The sequence below is a fragment of the Saimiri boliviensis genome, chromosome 8 (genome assembly GCF_048565385.1).
Source record: "Saimiri boliviensis isolate mSaiBol1 chromosome 8, mSaiBol1.pri, whole genome shotgun sequence".
NCBI lineage: Eukaryota > Metazoa > Chordata > Mammalia > Primates > Cebidae > Saimiri > Saimiri boliviensis.
The window spans coordinates 95414068-95427565 of record NC_133456.1 but is presented as its reverse complement, the minus strand read 5'-3'; the positions used below and the strand labels follow the sequence as shown (position 1 = coordinate 95427565).

The 13498-nt window shown below is 46.6% G+C and overlaps 1 long non-coding RNA gene across 1 annotated transcript; it reads right to left on the bottom strand.

The window, feature by feature from the left end:
- Nucleotides 1-3710: 3710 nt before the first annotated feature.
- On the bottom strand, nt 3711-10731 carry LOC141585437 (uncharacterized). Its single transcript, XR_012518906.1, has 3 exons — nt 10540-10731; nt 4081-4194; nt 3711-3782 (listed from the first exon to the last, which is right to left on the bottom strand). It is a non-coding gene; the product is annotated as an uncharacterized LOC141585437 (long non-coding RNA).
- Nucleotides 10732-13498: the final 2767 nt, after the last annotated feature.

Below are 13498 nucleotides of genomic sequence, written 5' to 3'. Positions count from 1 at the left end.
CCGTCCCCCAGGCTTAAGTGCAGTGGCGTGATCTAAGCTCACTGCTACCTCCACCTTCGGGGTTCAAGTGATTCTCCTGCCTCGGTCTCCCAATTAGCTGGGATTACAGGCACATGCAACCATGCCCGGTTCATTTTTGTATTTTTAGTAGAGCCAAGGTTTTGCCATGTTAGCCAGGCTGATCTTGAACTCCTGACCTCAAGTGATGTGCCCACCTCAGCCTCCCAAAGTGCTGGGATTACAGGCATGCACCCCCATGCGTGGCAGAAGGATCAGATTTTCTCATTTTATTTTTTAGATGGAGTCTCACTCTGTCACCCAGGCTGGAGTACAATGGTGTGGTCTCGGCTCACTGCAACCTCCACCTCCCGGGATTCTCAGGCCTCAGCCTCTTGAGTAGCTGGGACTACAGGCATGTGCCACCACACCTGGCTAATTTCTGTATTTTTAGTAGAGATGGGGTTTCTATGTTGGCTGTGATGGCCTCCAACTCCTGACCTCTGGTGATCTTCTCACCTCCACCTTCTAAAGTGCTGAGATTACAGGCGTAAACCACCGTGCTTAGCCATGGGTTTTCTTGAACCAAGGCATATTCCTTGTCATGTTTAACAAAATTGTGCCCCAGCCCTGTACTTTCCTTGATTCATCCTCCTTTAAATAGTGAACCTCTCAAAAGCTGTAAGGAACATGGAAGAGCCACTGGCCAGGTGGGCTGGGGTCCCAGCAGTTGCCACCTCCTTTCCCAGGATGTACACGGGGTCTCATGTACCTGTCCTGTTATCTCCTAGGTCAGCTCGTCGACACCGTCTGGATGAAAAAAGGAGACCAGACCTTGTTTTCTTCCATGTTCAAATCCAGTATCACCATCCACAACATTGCTGTCAGTGCGTGCCCGACCCACCAGTAGCCTGGAAATATTTAGGCCTGGTTTATTAACCACACACCTGCCAGACCCAACCCAGCCAAAACACGAAATCGACCGAACGCAGTGACCCACACCTGTAATCCCATCACTTTGGGAGGCCGAGGCCGGTGGATCTCCTGAGGTCAGGAGTTTGAGACCAGCCTGGCCAACATGGTGAAATCCCATCTCTACTGAAAATATAAAAATGAGCCGGGTGTGGGGGTGCACACCTGTAATCCCAGCTACTTGGGAGGCTGAGGTGGGAGAATCACTTGACCACAGGAGGTGGAGTTGCAGTGAGCTGAGATTGAACCACCGCACTCCAGCCTGGGCAGAGCATGAGACTCCATCTCAAAAAACAACAGTAACGAGGCTGGGCCCGGTGGCTCACGCCTGTAACCCCAGCACTTTGGGAAGCCAAGGCGGGTGGATCACGAGGTCAAGAGATTGAGACCATCCTGGTCAACATGGTGAAACCCCGTCTCTACTAAAAAATATAAAAAATTAGCTGGGCATGGTGGCACATGCCTGTAATCCCAGCTACTCAGGAGGCTGAGGCAGGAGAATTGCCTGAACCCAGGAGGCGGACGTTGCGGTGAACCGAGATCGTGCCATTGCACTACAGCCTGGGTAACAAGAGCGAAACTCCATCTAAAAAAAAAGACAACAACAACAACAACAGTAACAACAACAAAAACACAAACTCAAACTCCAGCCCCTTTTTTTTTGTTGTTGTTGTTGTTGTTTTTGTTTTTTTTTAAGAGATAGATAGGGATTTCCTGTGTTGTTCAGGCTACAGTGCAGTGGTATAATCATAGCCCACTGCAGCCTCTTACTCCCAGGATCAAGCAGTCCTCCCACCTTAGCCTCCTGAGTAGCTGGGATTACAGGTGAATGCTACCATGCCCAACTAATATTTGTGTGTGTGTGTGTGGAGATGGGGTCTCACCATGTTGGCCAGGCTGGCCTCAAACTCTGAGCTTCAAGTGATCCTCCCATCTCAGCCTTCCAAAGTCCTGGGATTACAGGTATGAGCCTCTGCTCCTGGCCAAAACCTAATTACACATTCGTGAATGACAGAGAGCATGAGCTTCTGTGTCCTTTAACAATGAAATGCAAAACCCATCGGTATGCTGCATCCAGACCCATCTCACATGCAGGGATACACAAAGACTCAACATAAATGGATGGAGAAAGATTTACCAACCAACTTGAGAGTAAAAATAAGTTAATTAATAAAAAGCAGGAGTTGCAATTCTCGCCTCTGATAAAATAAACTTTAAAGCAACAAAGATCAAAAGAGGCAAAGAAGGACATTACATAATGGTCAAAGGATCAATGCAACGAGAAGAGCTAACGATCCTAAATATATACGCACCCAATACAGGAACACCCAGATTACGTAAGACTTATAAAGAGACAGACTCCCACACAATAATAGGGGGAGACTTCAACATCAATATTAGACAGATCAACGAGACAGAAAATTAACACGGATATCCAGGACTTGAACTCACATCCGGAACAAGTAAACTTAATAAACATTTATAAAACTCTCCATTTTAAATACACAAAATATACACTCTGATCAGTACCACATCATACCTACTTACAGGTTTAAATGAATTATTGGTTGGCTGCTTGTTTATTTTCTTTCCTCATTTTTTTCCTGTCTCCATTATTAAGGAAAATTACTGGCATAAAAGACGTTTTCAATACCCGTTTTTAGACTGCATTCTAGCCTGGGCAATAAAGCAACACTCCCGTTCTCTCTCCCTCTTCCTCTTCCTTCCTCTCCTTCATTCTTTTTAATTATTCTTTTTTCTTTCTTTCTTTCTTTTTTTTTTTTCCTTAAAAACAACAACAACGGCCGGGCGCGGTGGCTCAAGCCTGTAATCCCAGCACTTTGGGAGGCCGAGGCGGGTGGATCACGAGGTCAAGAGATCGAGACCATCCTGGTCAACATGGTGAAACCCCGTCTCTACTAAAAATACAAAAAATTAGCTGGGCATGGTGGCTCGTGCCTGTAATCCCAGCTACTCAGGAGGCTGAGGCAGGAGAATTGCCTGAACCCAGGAGGCGGAGGTTGCGGTCAGCCGAGATCGTGCCATTGCACTCCAGCCTGGGTAACAAGAGCAAAACTCCGTCTCAAAAAAAAAAAAAAAAAAAAAAAAAAAAAAACAAAAAACAACAACAGCAACAACGAAATGGATTATTCGTTGGATATAACTTTGCTGGGGATGCTGTAACAAAGTGCCACAAACTAAGTGGCTTAGAATAAGACAAATTTGTTGTCTCAGGCCAGATGCCGTGGCTCATGTCTGTAAACCCTGTACTTTGGGAGCATGAGTGAGAGGATAACTTCAGGTCAGGAGTTCAATACCAGCCAGGCCAACAGGATGAAACCCCACCTGTACTAAAAACAATACAGCCAGGAGCCAGGAGTGGTGGCTCACACCTGTAATCCTAGCACTTTGGGAGGCTGAGGTTGGCAGATCAAGAGGTCAGGAGTTTGAGACCAGCATAGCCAACATGGTGAAACCCCATCTCTACTAAAAATATAAAAATTAGCTGGCTGTGGTGGTGCACGCCTGCCATCCTAGCTACTCAGGAGGCTGAGGCAGGAGAACTGCTTGAACCCAGAGGTGGAGGTTGCAGTGAGCTGAGATTGCACCACTGCACTCCAGACTGGAGGAAAGAGCAAGAATCCATCTCGGAAAAAAAAAAAAAAAAAAAAAGCCAGGTATGGTCGCATGTACCTGTGTTCCCAAGCTACTCAGGAGGCTGAGGTTGGAGGATTGCTTGAGTCAGGGAGGATGAGGCTGCAGTGAGCTGAGATCACACCACTTCACTCCAGCCTGGGTGACAGAACAAGACCCTGTCTCAAGGAAAAAATATTTTATTCTTTCTTTTTCTTTCACAGGCAAATTTTTCTTTTAGTAAGGACAACAGTTATATAGCATCAGGGCCCCACCTTCATGACCCATTTTAACTTGATGACCTCTGTAATGACCCAGTCTCCAAATAAGGTCATGCTTGTAATCCCAGCACTTTGGAAGGCTGAAGCGGGAGGATTACTTGAGGCCAGAGTTCGAGACCAGCCTGGGCAACATAGTGAGACTTCACCTCTACAAAACCAATTAAAAAAAAAATTAGCTGGGTATAGGAATATGCACCTGTAGTCCCAGCTCCTTGGGAGGCAGGAGCACAGAGCCAGTCCAGGAGGTCGAGGCTGCAGTCATCTGTGATTGCGTCACTGTACACCAGCTTGGGCAGCAGCAAGACCTAGTCTGTCTCAAGAGGGGAAAAAAAAAAGTTTGCTGATCCAATTTGGGGTAATTTTTAAAAACTTTAACTCTGTATTTTTTCATATTGCTTAGCTTTTCTACATGAACTCTGTGATTATAACCAGAAAATAGCAGTCACATTACTTTTTTTTTTGTTTGTTTTTTGAGATGGAGTTCTGATCTTGTTGCCCAAGCTGGACTGCAGTGGCATGATCTCTGCTCACTGCAACCTCTGCCTCCTGGGTTAAGTGATTCTCCTGCCTCAGCCTCCTGAGTAGCTGGGACTGCAGGTGCACACCAGCCCGCCTGGCTCATTTTTGTAGTTTTAGTAGAGAGGGGGATTCACCATGTTGGTCAGGCTGGTCTCGAACTTCTGGCTTCAAGTGATGTTCCCGCCTCAGCCTCTCAAAGTGCTGGAATTACAGGCATGAGCCACTACCCCTGGCCATACTTATCTTTTTGTCCACAAAAATGACCAGCATTTCAATTTTTGTTTTGTTTTTCTTAGATGAAAAAAAAAAACTGGTAGTTATAATTGGGGAGGACAATTTGCATTATGGGAATCTGGGCATCATGCCAAGTTCCATAATCTAAGTTGGTAAAAAGAAACAGGGGTTATGGGCTGGTGGGGTGGCACACGCCTATAATCCCAGCACTTTGGGAGGCCGAGGTGGATGGATTACATGAGGTCAGAAGTTTGAGATCAGCCTGGCCAACATGGTGAAACCCCATCTCTACTAAAAATACAAAAATTAGCTGGGCCTAGTTGTGGGTACCTTTAATCCCAGTTACTCATGAGACTGAGCAGGAGAATCACTTGAGCCTGGGAGTGGAAGTGAGACTCTGTTTCCAAAAATACAAACAAAAAAAAAAATAGCAAAAGAAAAATTGGGGTTATGAATCATTTGGTAAGGAATAATGGTCTTGTTCACAAACTTGTGATCCTTTTTTTGCAGGCTAGAAATCAACCCAGTTAGTAAAATAGTAGCAACAGCAGCCAAAAGGGAAGAGTATTTAAAATGCAGGAGGTGCTGGTCTAGGCACGTTCATGGATTACATTATTTAGCCTTGAGCATCATCTTACGAGTACATCCTCATATGGTTCCTATTTGACATGTGGAAAAACTGAGGCACGGAGACCTATGTCATCTGTCCGGACTCACAGTGGTACTAAGTGGTAGTGCACGTGTCACCTGACATTATCTTGTGCACTATGCCTATCTAATTATTGTTTTTGAGACACAGTTTCCTTCTTCTCGTCCATGCAGGAGTGCAATCTTGGCTCACTGCAACCTCCGCTTCCGAGGTTCAAGCGATTCTCCTGCCTCAGCCTCCCAAGTAGTTGGGATTACAGGCATGTGCCACCATGGCTTGGCTAATTTTATATGTTTATTAGAGATGGGGTTTCTGCATGTTGGTCAGGCTGGTCTTGAACTCCTGACCTCAGGTGATCCACCTTCCTCTGCCTCCCAAAGTGCTGGGTTTACAGGCATGAGCCACCACGTCTGGCATTCTTTTTTTGAGATGGAGTCTCACTCTGTCGTCCAGACTGGAGTGCCGTGGGATGATCTCTGCTCACTACACCCTCCACCTCCCAGGTTCAAGCCATTCTCCTGCCTCAGCTTCCTGAGTAGCTGCGATTGTAGGCACGTGCCACCACGCTGGGCTAATTTTTGTAATTTTAGTGGAGTCAGGGTTTCACCATGGTGGCCAGGATGGTCTTGAACTCCTGACCTCAGGTGATCCACCTGCTTCAGGCTCCCAAAGTGCTGGGATTACAGGCATGAGCCACCTCACCTGGCCACTATGCCTATCTAATGGTGTTTCTAAAAGGAAAGGGGAAAAAAATTGTACTTCCATCCTCACAGTAACTCCATGAAGGAGATAATATCATCCACCTTTAACAAATGAGAAAACAAAAGCTCCAGTTTTTTTGTTTTGTTTTGTTTTGTTTTTTCCTCCTGAGACAGTGTCTCACTTTGAAGCCCAAGCTCGAGGGCAGTGGCATGATCTTGGCTCACTGCAGTCTTGACCTCTGGGACTCAAGTGATCCTCCCACTTTAGCCTCCTGAATAGTTGGCACTACAGGGTGACACCACCACACCTGGATAATTTTTTGATTTTTTTTTTTTTTTTAGAGATGGGGTCTTGCTATGTTGCCCAGGCTGCTCTCAAACTCCTGGGCTCAAGCAATCCTCCCACCTCGACCTCCCAAAGTGCTGGGATTGCAGGCGTGGTTGCTCCAGCTTCTTTGTTTCCCAGGGCCACACTAAGTTGTTAGTGACTGAGTCAAGAGAGTCCCGGGGGGCTACTTCAGCGTTTTTCCAGCTAGACTACAGCCACTGTAATACCTGGAAGTTGTCGGACAGTGAACTAAGATGGATTATTTGGGTGTGGAGCACAAACAGAGGAACCATCTCTTAGAAACCTTAACTTTCACGTTCTGATGCGGCCAGGATGTTTTGTAGGAAGAGATTCCATAGCTCCCATCCACGACCAGTGAATAGGAATTAGGTACAAGGTGTGGTGGCTCATGCCTGCAATCCCAGCACTATCAGAGGCCAAGGTGGGCAGATCACTAGGTCAGTTCGAGACCAGCCTGGCCAATATGGTGAAACCCCATCTCTGGGCCGGGCACGGTGGCTCAAGCCTGTAATCCCAGCACTTTGGAAGGCCGAGGCGGGCGGATCACAAAGTCAAGAGATCGAGGCCATCCTGGTCAACATGGTGAAACCCCGTCTCTACCAAAAATACAAAAAATTAGCTAAGCATGGTGGCGCATGCCTGTAATCCCAGCTACTAGGGAGGCTGAGGCAGGACAATTGCCTGAACCCAGGAGGCGGAGGTTGTGGTGAGCTGAGATCATGCCATTGCACTCCAGCCTGGGTAACAAGAGAGAAACTCCGTCTCAAAGAAAAAGAAAAAAAGAAACCCCATCTCTACTAAAAATACAAAAATTAGCTGGGTGTGGTGGCAGGTGCCTGTAATCACAGATACTTGGGAGGCTGAGGCAGGAGAATCCCTTGAACCCATGAGGCAGAGGTTGCAGTGAGCTATCATGCCACTGCACTCTAGCCTAGGTGACAGAGCAAGATTCAGTCTAAAAAAAAAAAAAAAAAAAGATTAGGCTACATGTAGTGGCTCCTGCCTGTGATCGCAGAGCTTTGGGAGGCCAAGGCAGGAGGACCATCTGAGGCCAGGAGTTCAAGACCAGACTGGGTAAGACAGGGAAACCGAGTCTCTAGAAAAATAATTTAAAATTTTGACTGGGCACAGTGGCTCATGCCTATAATCCCAGCACTTTGGGAGGCCAAGGCGGGCAGATCACCTGAGGTCAGGATTTTAAGACTAGCCTGACCAACATGGTGAAACCGCATCTTTACGAAAATATAAAAATTAGCCAGACATGGTGGTGGGCTTCTGTAATCCCATCTACTTGGGAGGCTGAGGCAGAAGCATTGCTTGAGCCCAGGAGGCGGAGGTTGCAATGAGCCCATGTTGAGCCACTGCACTCCAGCCTGGACATCAGAGAAAGACTCTGTCTAAAGACAACGACAACAACAAAAAACCCATTAGCTGGCTGTGGTGGTGCATACCTGTAGTTCCACCTACTTGAGAGGCTGAGGCAGGAGGATCACTTGAGCCCCAGAGGTTGAGGTTTCAATGAGCTATGGTTGCAGCACTGTGCTCCAGCCTGGGTGACAGCATGAAACTCTGTCTCTTAAAATAATCATAATTTTTAAAACTAACAAAAATGTTAATAAAAGAATTATTTTGGCCAGGCACAGTGGCTCCTTCCTGCAAATCCCAGCACTTTGGTTCCAGGAAATTATCACCAGCCTGGGCAACACAGTAAGACCCCATCTCTACTAAAAATGTGAAAATTACCTGGGCATGGTGGTGTGCACCTGTAATCCCAGCTACTTGTGAGGCAGGAGAATGGCTTGAAGCTGGGAGGCAGAGGTTGCAGTGTGCCGATTGTATCACTACACTCCAGCCTGGGCCACAGAGACTCCATCTCAAAAACAGAAAATAATAATAATTACCAAAGGATGAATGAAGCTGAAGAGTAGTTAGATCACAAGTTGTTGTCCTTATGACTGTGTTTCCTCCTTCCCCCAGCCCTCTCTCCTTCCCTTAATCTCTTCCTGCCCGCCCCCACCCTAAAGTTGAAGTCTTGCTCTGTCACCCAGGCTGGAGTGCAGTGGCGCAATCTTGGCTCACTGCAACCTTCACCTACCAGGTTCTCCTGCCTCAGCCTTCTGAGTAGCTGGGATTACAGGCACCCACCACTACATGCAGCTAACTTTTCTATTTTTTTTTCTTTTTTATTGCATTTTAGGTTTTAGGGTGCATGTGAAGAACATGCAAGATTGTTGCATAGGTACACACATGGCAGTGTGGTTTTCTGCCTTCTGTCCCCTCGCCTGTATCTGTCATTTCACCCCATGCTATCTCTTCCCACCTTCCCACCCCCTGGTCCCTCCCCCATTTCCCACCAACAGACCCCAGTGTGTAGTGCTCCCAACTTTTCTATTTTTAATAGAACTGGGGTTTTACCATGTTGGACCAGGCTGCTCTCAAACTCCTGACCTCATGATTTCACCCGCCTTGGCCTCCCAAAGTGTTGAGATTACAGGTGTGAGGCAGGCACCTGGCCCTTTCTCTTTCTTTCTTTCTTCTCTCTACCTTCTTTAAGTCTGCATCATGAAATAAAATTTAAATCTCAAAAAAAAAAAAAAAAAAAAAAAAACACAATTAGAATGACTGAATCTCAGAAATCAGTTAGTTTGCAGACCAACCCATGTGGTGGGAGGTGGCCCTGATTCTCAGGAGCCCAGAGATTGTGGAAATACCCATTGCACGGGGCAGCCTTTCAGCTTTTGATTCCAGAAGTGCCTTGTGAATATCCAGGCACTTCTCATACATCCTGAATTCCACATTGGGAGGTGCAATGTATGTGATCCTAACTGTTTACACCAATGTTCAATGCACTCTTTTTTAAAAAGGCAAATTCAAGCTGGGCATGGTACCACCATCAGGAGGCTAAGGCTTCTCTCTCAAGAGGCTAAGGCTGGTGGGTTGCTTGAGGCCAAGAGTTCAAGACCAGCCTGGAAACATAGACCCATTTCTAAAATTTAAAAAAAAAAAAAAAATGCTGAGTGGCTGGCTGCGGTGGCTCATGCCTGCAATCCCAGTACTTCGTGAGGCTGAGGTGGGCAAATCACCTGAGGCGAGGAATTCAAGTCTAGCCTGGGCAACATGGTGAAACCCCGTCTCTACTAAAAAAATACAAGAATTAGCCAGGCATGTTGGCGGGTGCCTGTAATTCCAGCTACTCAAGAGGCTGGGGCAGCAGAATCACTTGAACTCAGGAGGTAGAGGTTGCAGCGAGCTGAGACCACACCGCTGCACTCTAGCCTGGGTGACAACACAACAGTTAGCCTAAAAAAAAAAAAAAAAAAAAATGCTAGCATTGGCCAGGTGTGGTGCCATGGCTCACACCTGTAATCCCAGCACTTGGGGAGGCTGTGGCAGGCAGATTACTAGAGGTCAGGAGTTTCAGACCAGCCTAACCAACATGGTGAAAGCCCATTTCTACTAAAAATATGAAAATTAGCTGGGTGCGGTGGCAGGTGCCTATAATTTCACCTACTTGGAGTGCTGAGGCAAGAGAATTGCATTAACCTGGGAGGAGGAGATTGCAACTAGCTGAGATCACGCCAAGGCACTCCAGCCTGGGTGACAGAATGAGACTTCATCTCAAAAAAGAAAAAAAAAAAGTTGGGTGTGGTGGCGTGTGGTCTCAGCTACTCAGGAGGCTGAAGTGCGCAGATCGCTTGAGCCCAGGAGTTTGAGGCTTTAGGGAGTTATGGTGGAGTCACAGCACTCCAGCCTGGGTGACAAAATGAGACCCCTATTTCTAAAAAATGAATTTAAAAAAATAACAAAATAAGAGAGACAATAGGATAATATCCATCACCAATAAGAGATCAATCACATCACCCACTGAATCTTGCCAACACGATCAAACTCTAATCTGATGGGGTGATCATTAATCCAGCTGCAAATATGCTACAAATACAAAAGACAGAGAATGGGTTCACATGCACCAGGGAAATCCAGACTTTAAGAAATGCTACAGACCCAACAGTGTGGAGTCTTCCAAAATCCATAGAAAGGAAAAGGGATAGGCCAGGCAAGGAGGCTCACGCCTGTAATCCCAACACATTGGGAGGCTAAGGTGGGTGGATCCCGAGGTCAGAAGTTTGAGATCAGCCTGACCAACATGGAGAAATCCTATCTCTACCAAAAATACAAAAATCAGCCAGGTGTGGTAGCACATACCTGTAATTCCAGCTACTCAGGAGGCTGAAACAAGAGAATCACTTGAACCTTGGGAGACGGAGGTTGCAGTGGGCTGAGACTGTGACATTGCACTCCAGCCTGGGTGACAGAGCAAGACTGTCTGTAAATAAATAAAATACATACATACATACACACATACATACATACATAAAAAAGGAAAAGGGATAGAGGAGAAACTTGTAGATTGTGTCTTTTTTAAAATTTTAGTTTTTGGCTGGGCACGGTTGTTCACACCTGTGATCCCAATCTTTGCACTTTGGGAGACTGACGTGGGCAGATCACCTGAAGTCAGGAGTTTGAGAACTGCCAGGCCAACATGGCAAAACCCCGGCTCTACTAAAATTACAAAAATTATCTGCGCATGGTCCCATGTGCCTGTAATCCCAGCTACTTGGGAGGATGAGGCAGAAGAATGGCTTGAACCCAGGAGGCAAAGGTTGCAGTGAGCTGAGATTGCACCACTGCATTGCAGCCTGAGTGGAGTGAAAAAGAAAAAATTAGTTTTTGTAGAGACAAGAGTCTCCTGTGTTGTCTCAAACCTCTGAACTTAAATGATCCTCTCACATCAGGATTACAGGAGTGAGCACTCACCCAGCCAACAAACTTGGAGATTGAAAGAGGCTTAAAAGACAAAACAATGCTGGGTAACAGTTATACGTTAGAGATGCATACTAGGGCAGCTCTACTCTAAAGAAACAGAAAGAGGCCAGGTGTGGTGGCTCACACCTGTAACACCCAACACTTTGGGAGTCTGAGAAGGGAGATCGCTTGTGCCCAGGAGTTTGGGACCAGCCTGGCAACATAGTAAGACCCTGTCTCGGAGGGGGGGGGGGGAGTTTTGTTTTTGTTTTTTTGTTTTTTTTTTTTAAATTAGCTGGGAAGGGTGGTGCACGACTATTGTCCTGCCTACTCAGCAGGCTGAGGGGAGAAGATCACTTGAGCTCAAGAAATCAAGGCTGCAGTGAGCCGTGATTGCACCACTGCTCTCCAGCCTGAGTGACAGAGCAAGAACCTGCCTCAAAAAAGGAGAAAGGAACAGAAAGAAGCAATTACTGTGAATGTCAGGATTGGGAATACTTCTGGAGAGAAGAGAGGGGCTGGCATTGTGCCCGTCCCCAGCCCTTTCTGGAAGTACAGAGTCTAGTGGGGAAGACAGCAGCACAAGTGGAGATTCAGGCCGCAGCACCAGGAAGTTCCCTTCCACCTTCCCGCCTCCCTGCCCTTTCCTTTGGGGAATGGGAGCATGATTTTCTTTCTTATTTGCATTTCTAACTAGACTGAGTTTCTGATGGGAGAATTCATATACAGGATGTATAGCATCAACATCCACAGCCAGCTGGAATTGACGGCTTTGTTGATACCCCAGCCAGGCACATCCCTGATTCCTCTGCTAAGTACATCTGGATGTTGCTGCTGCCCAGGATTCTCAGCCACATGCTGAGTGCCCACTCGCAGATCCTGGAAATCCCCTGGCATTGCCCCCAAAAGGAGAGACACTCACTCACAGTTCTGCATAGAAATTGTCTCTATGTGTCATTTTTTTTTTTTTTTTTTTTTTTTTTGAGACAGAGTCACTCTGTTGATCAGACTGTAGTCCAATGGTGTGATCTCAGCTCACTGCAACCTCCACCTCCCAGGCTCAAGCAGTTCTCCTGCCTCAGCCTCCCAAGTAGCTGGAATTACAGGCACCTGCAACCATGCCTGGCTAATTTTGTATTTTTAGTGGAGACGGGGTTTCACCATATTGGTCAGGCTGGTCTTGAACTCCTGGTCTCAAGTGATCCGCTCACCTAGGCCTCCTAAAATGCAGAAATTATAGGCATGAGCCACCATGTCTGGCCATTTCTGTGTCACCCCCCCCACGCCAGCCTCTGCATGTTTCGGCTTGATGAGGCTGTGGCTGTCCAGCTGGCTGCCTGTCATCTTTAGTCTCTGTGTCTCCTCGATCCTTCTCAGCTGCCCCATAAATTCATTTCCTTTTCTTTCTTTTGTTTTTTTCTTGAGATGGAGTTTTGCTCTCTCACCCAGGCTGGAGTGCAATGACATGATCTCGGCTCATTGCAACCTCCGCCTCTCATGTACAAGCAATTTTCCTGCCTCAGCCCCCCAAGTAGCTGAGACTACAGACACGTGCCACCATGCCAGGCTAATTTTTGTATTTTTAGTAAGATAGGGTTTCATCATGTTGATCAGGCTGGTCTCAAACTCCTGACCTCAGGAGATCCACCCACCTCGACCTCCCAAAGTGCTGGGATTACAGGCATAAGCCACAGTGCCCGGCCTCAGTTTTTATACTCAGCCTGAGTGGGCTCCTCTCGCTAGCAGCTAAGAGCTCTGACTCCTACGGCATCATAATAAATAAATATGTACATAAAATATTTATAAAATAAAATATTATTATGAGACAGAGAAAGACTTGGTCTCATAATAAATGAATACGTAAATAAAAACCCCTTTTCCCACCCAGCAGGAGGTGTTTGGATGTTTCTGGATCTAAAATCCAAGTGTCTAAGCCTACCAGTAGTTCCAAGTGCAGATGGTCACACAACTTTTTGACTTTACAATGGCACAAAAATGATCACATTCAGTAGAAACTCTGCTTCCAGTACCGATACAATCTGTCTGTTTTTCACTGTTAGCATAGTATTCAATACATTGCATGAGGGCCAGGCACAGGGGCTCATGCCCTTAATCCCAGTACTTCAGAAGCCTGAGGTGGGAGGATCGCTGGAACCCAGGAGTTTGAGACCAGCCTGGGAACATAGTAACATCCTGTCTCTATAAAATATAAAGATAAAAATCAGCCACGTGCAATTGTGTGCACCTGTAGTCCCATCTACTTGGGAGGCTGAGGCAGGAGGGATCACTTGAGCCCAGGAGATTGAGGCTGCAGTGAGCTATAGTTATGCCACTGCACTCCAGCCTGGGTAACAGAGCA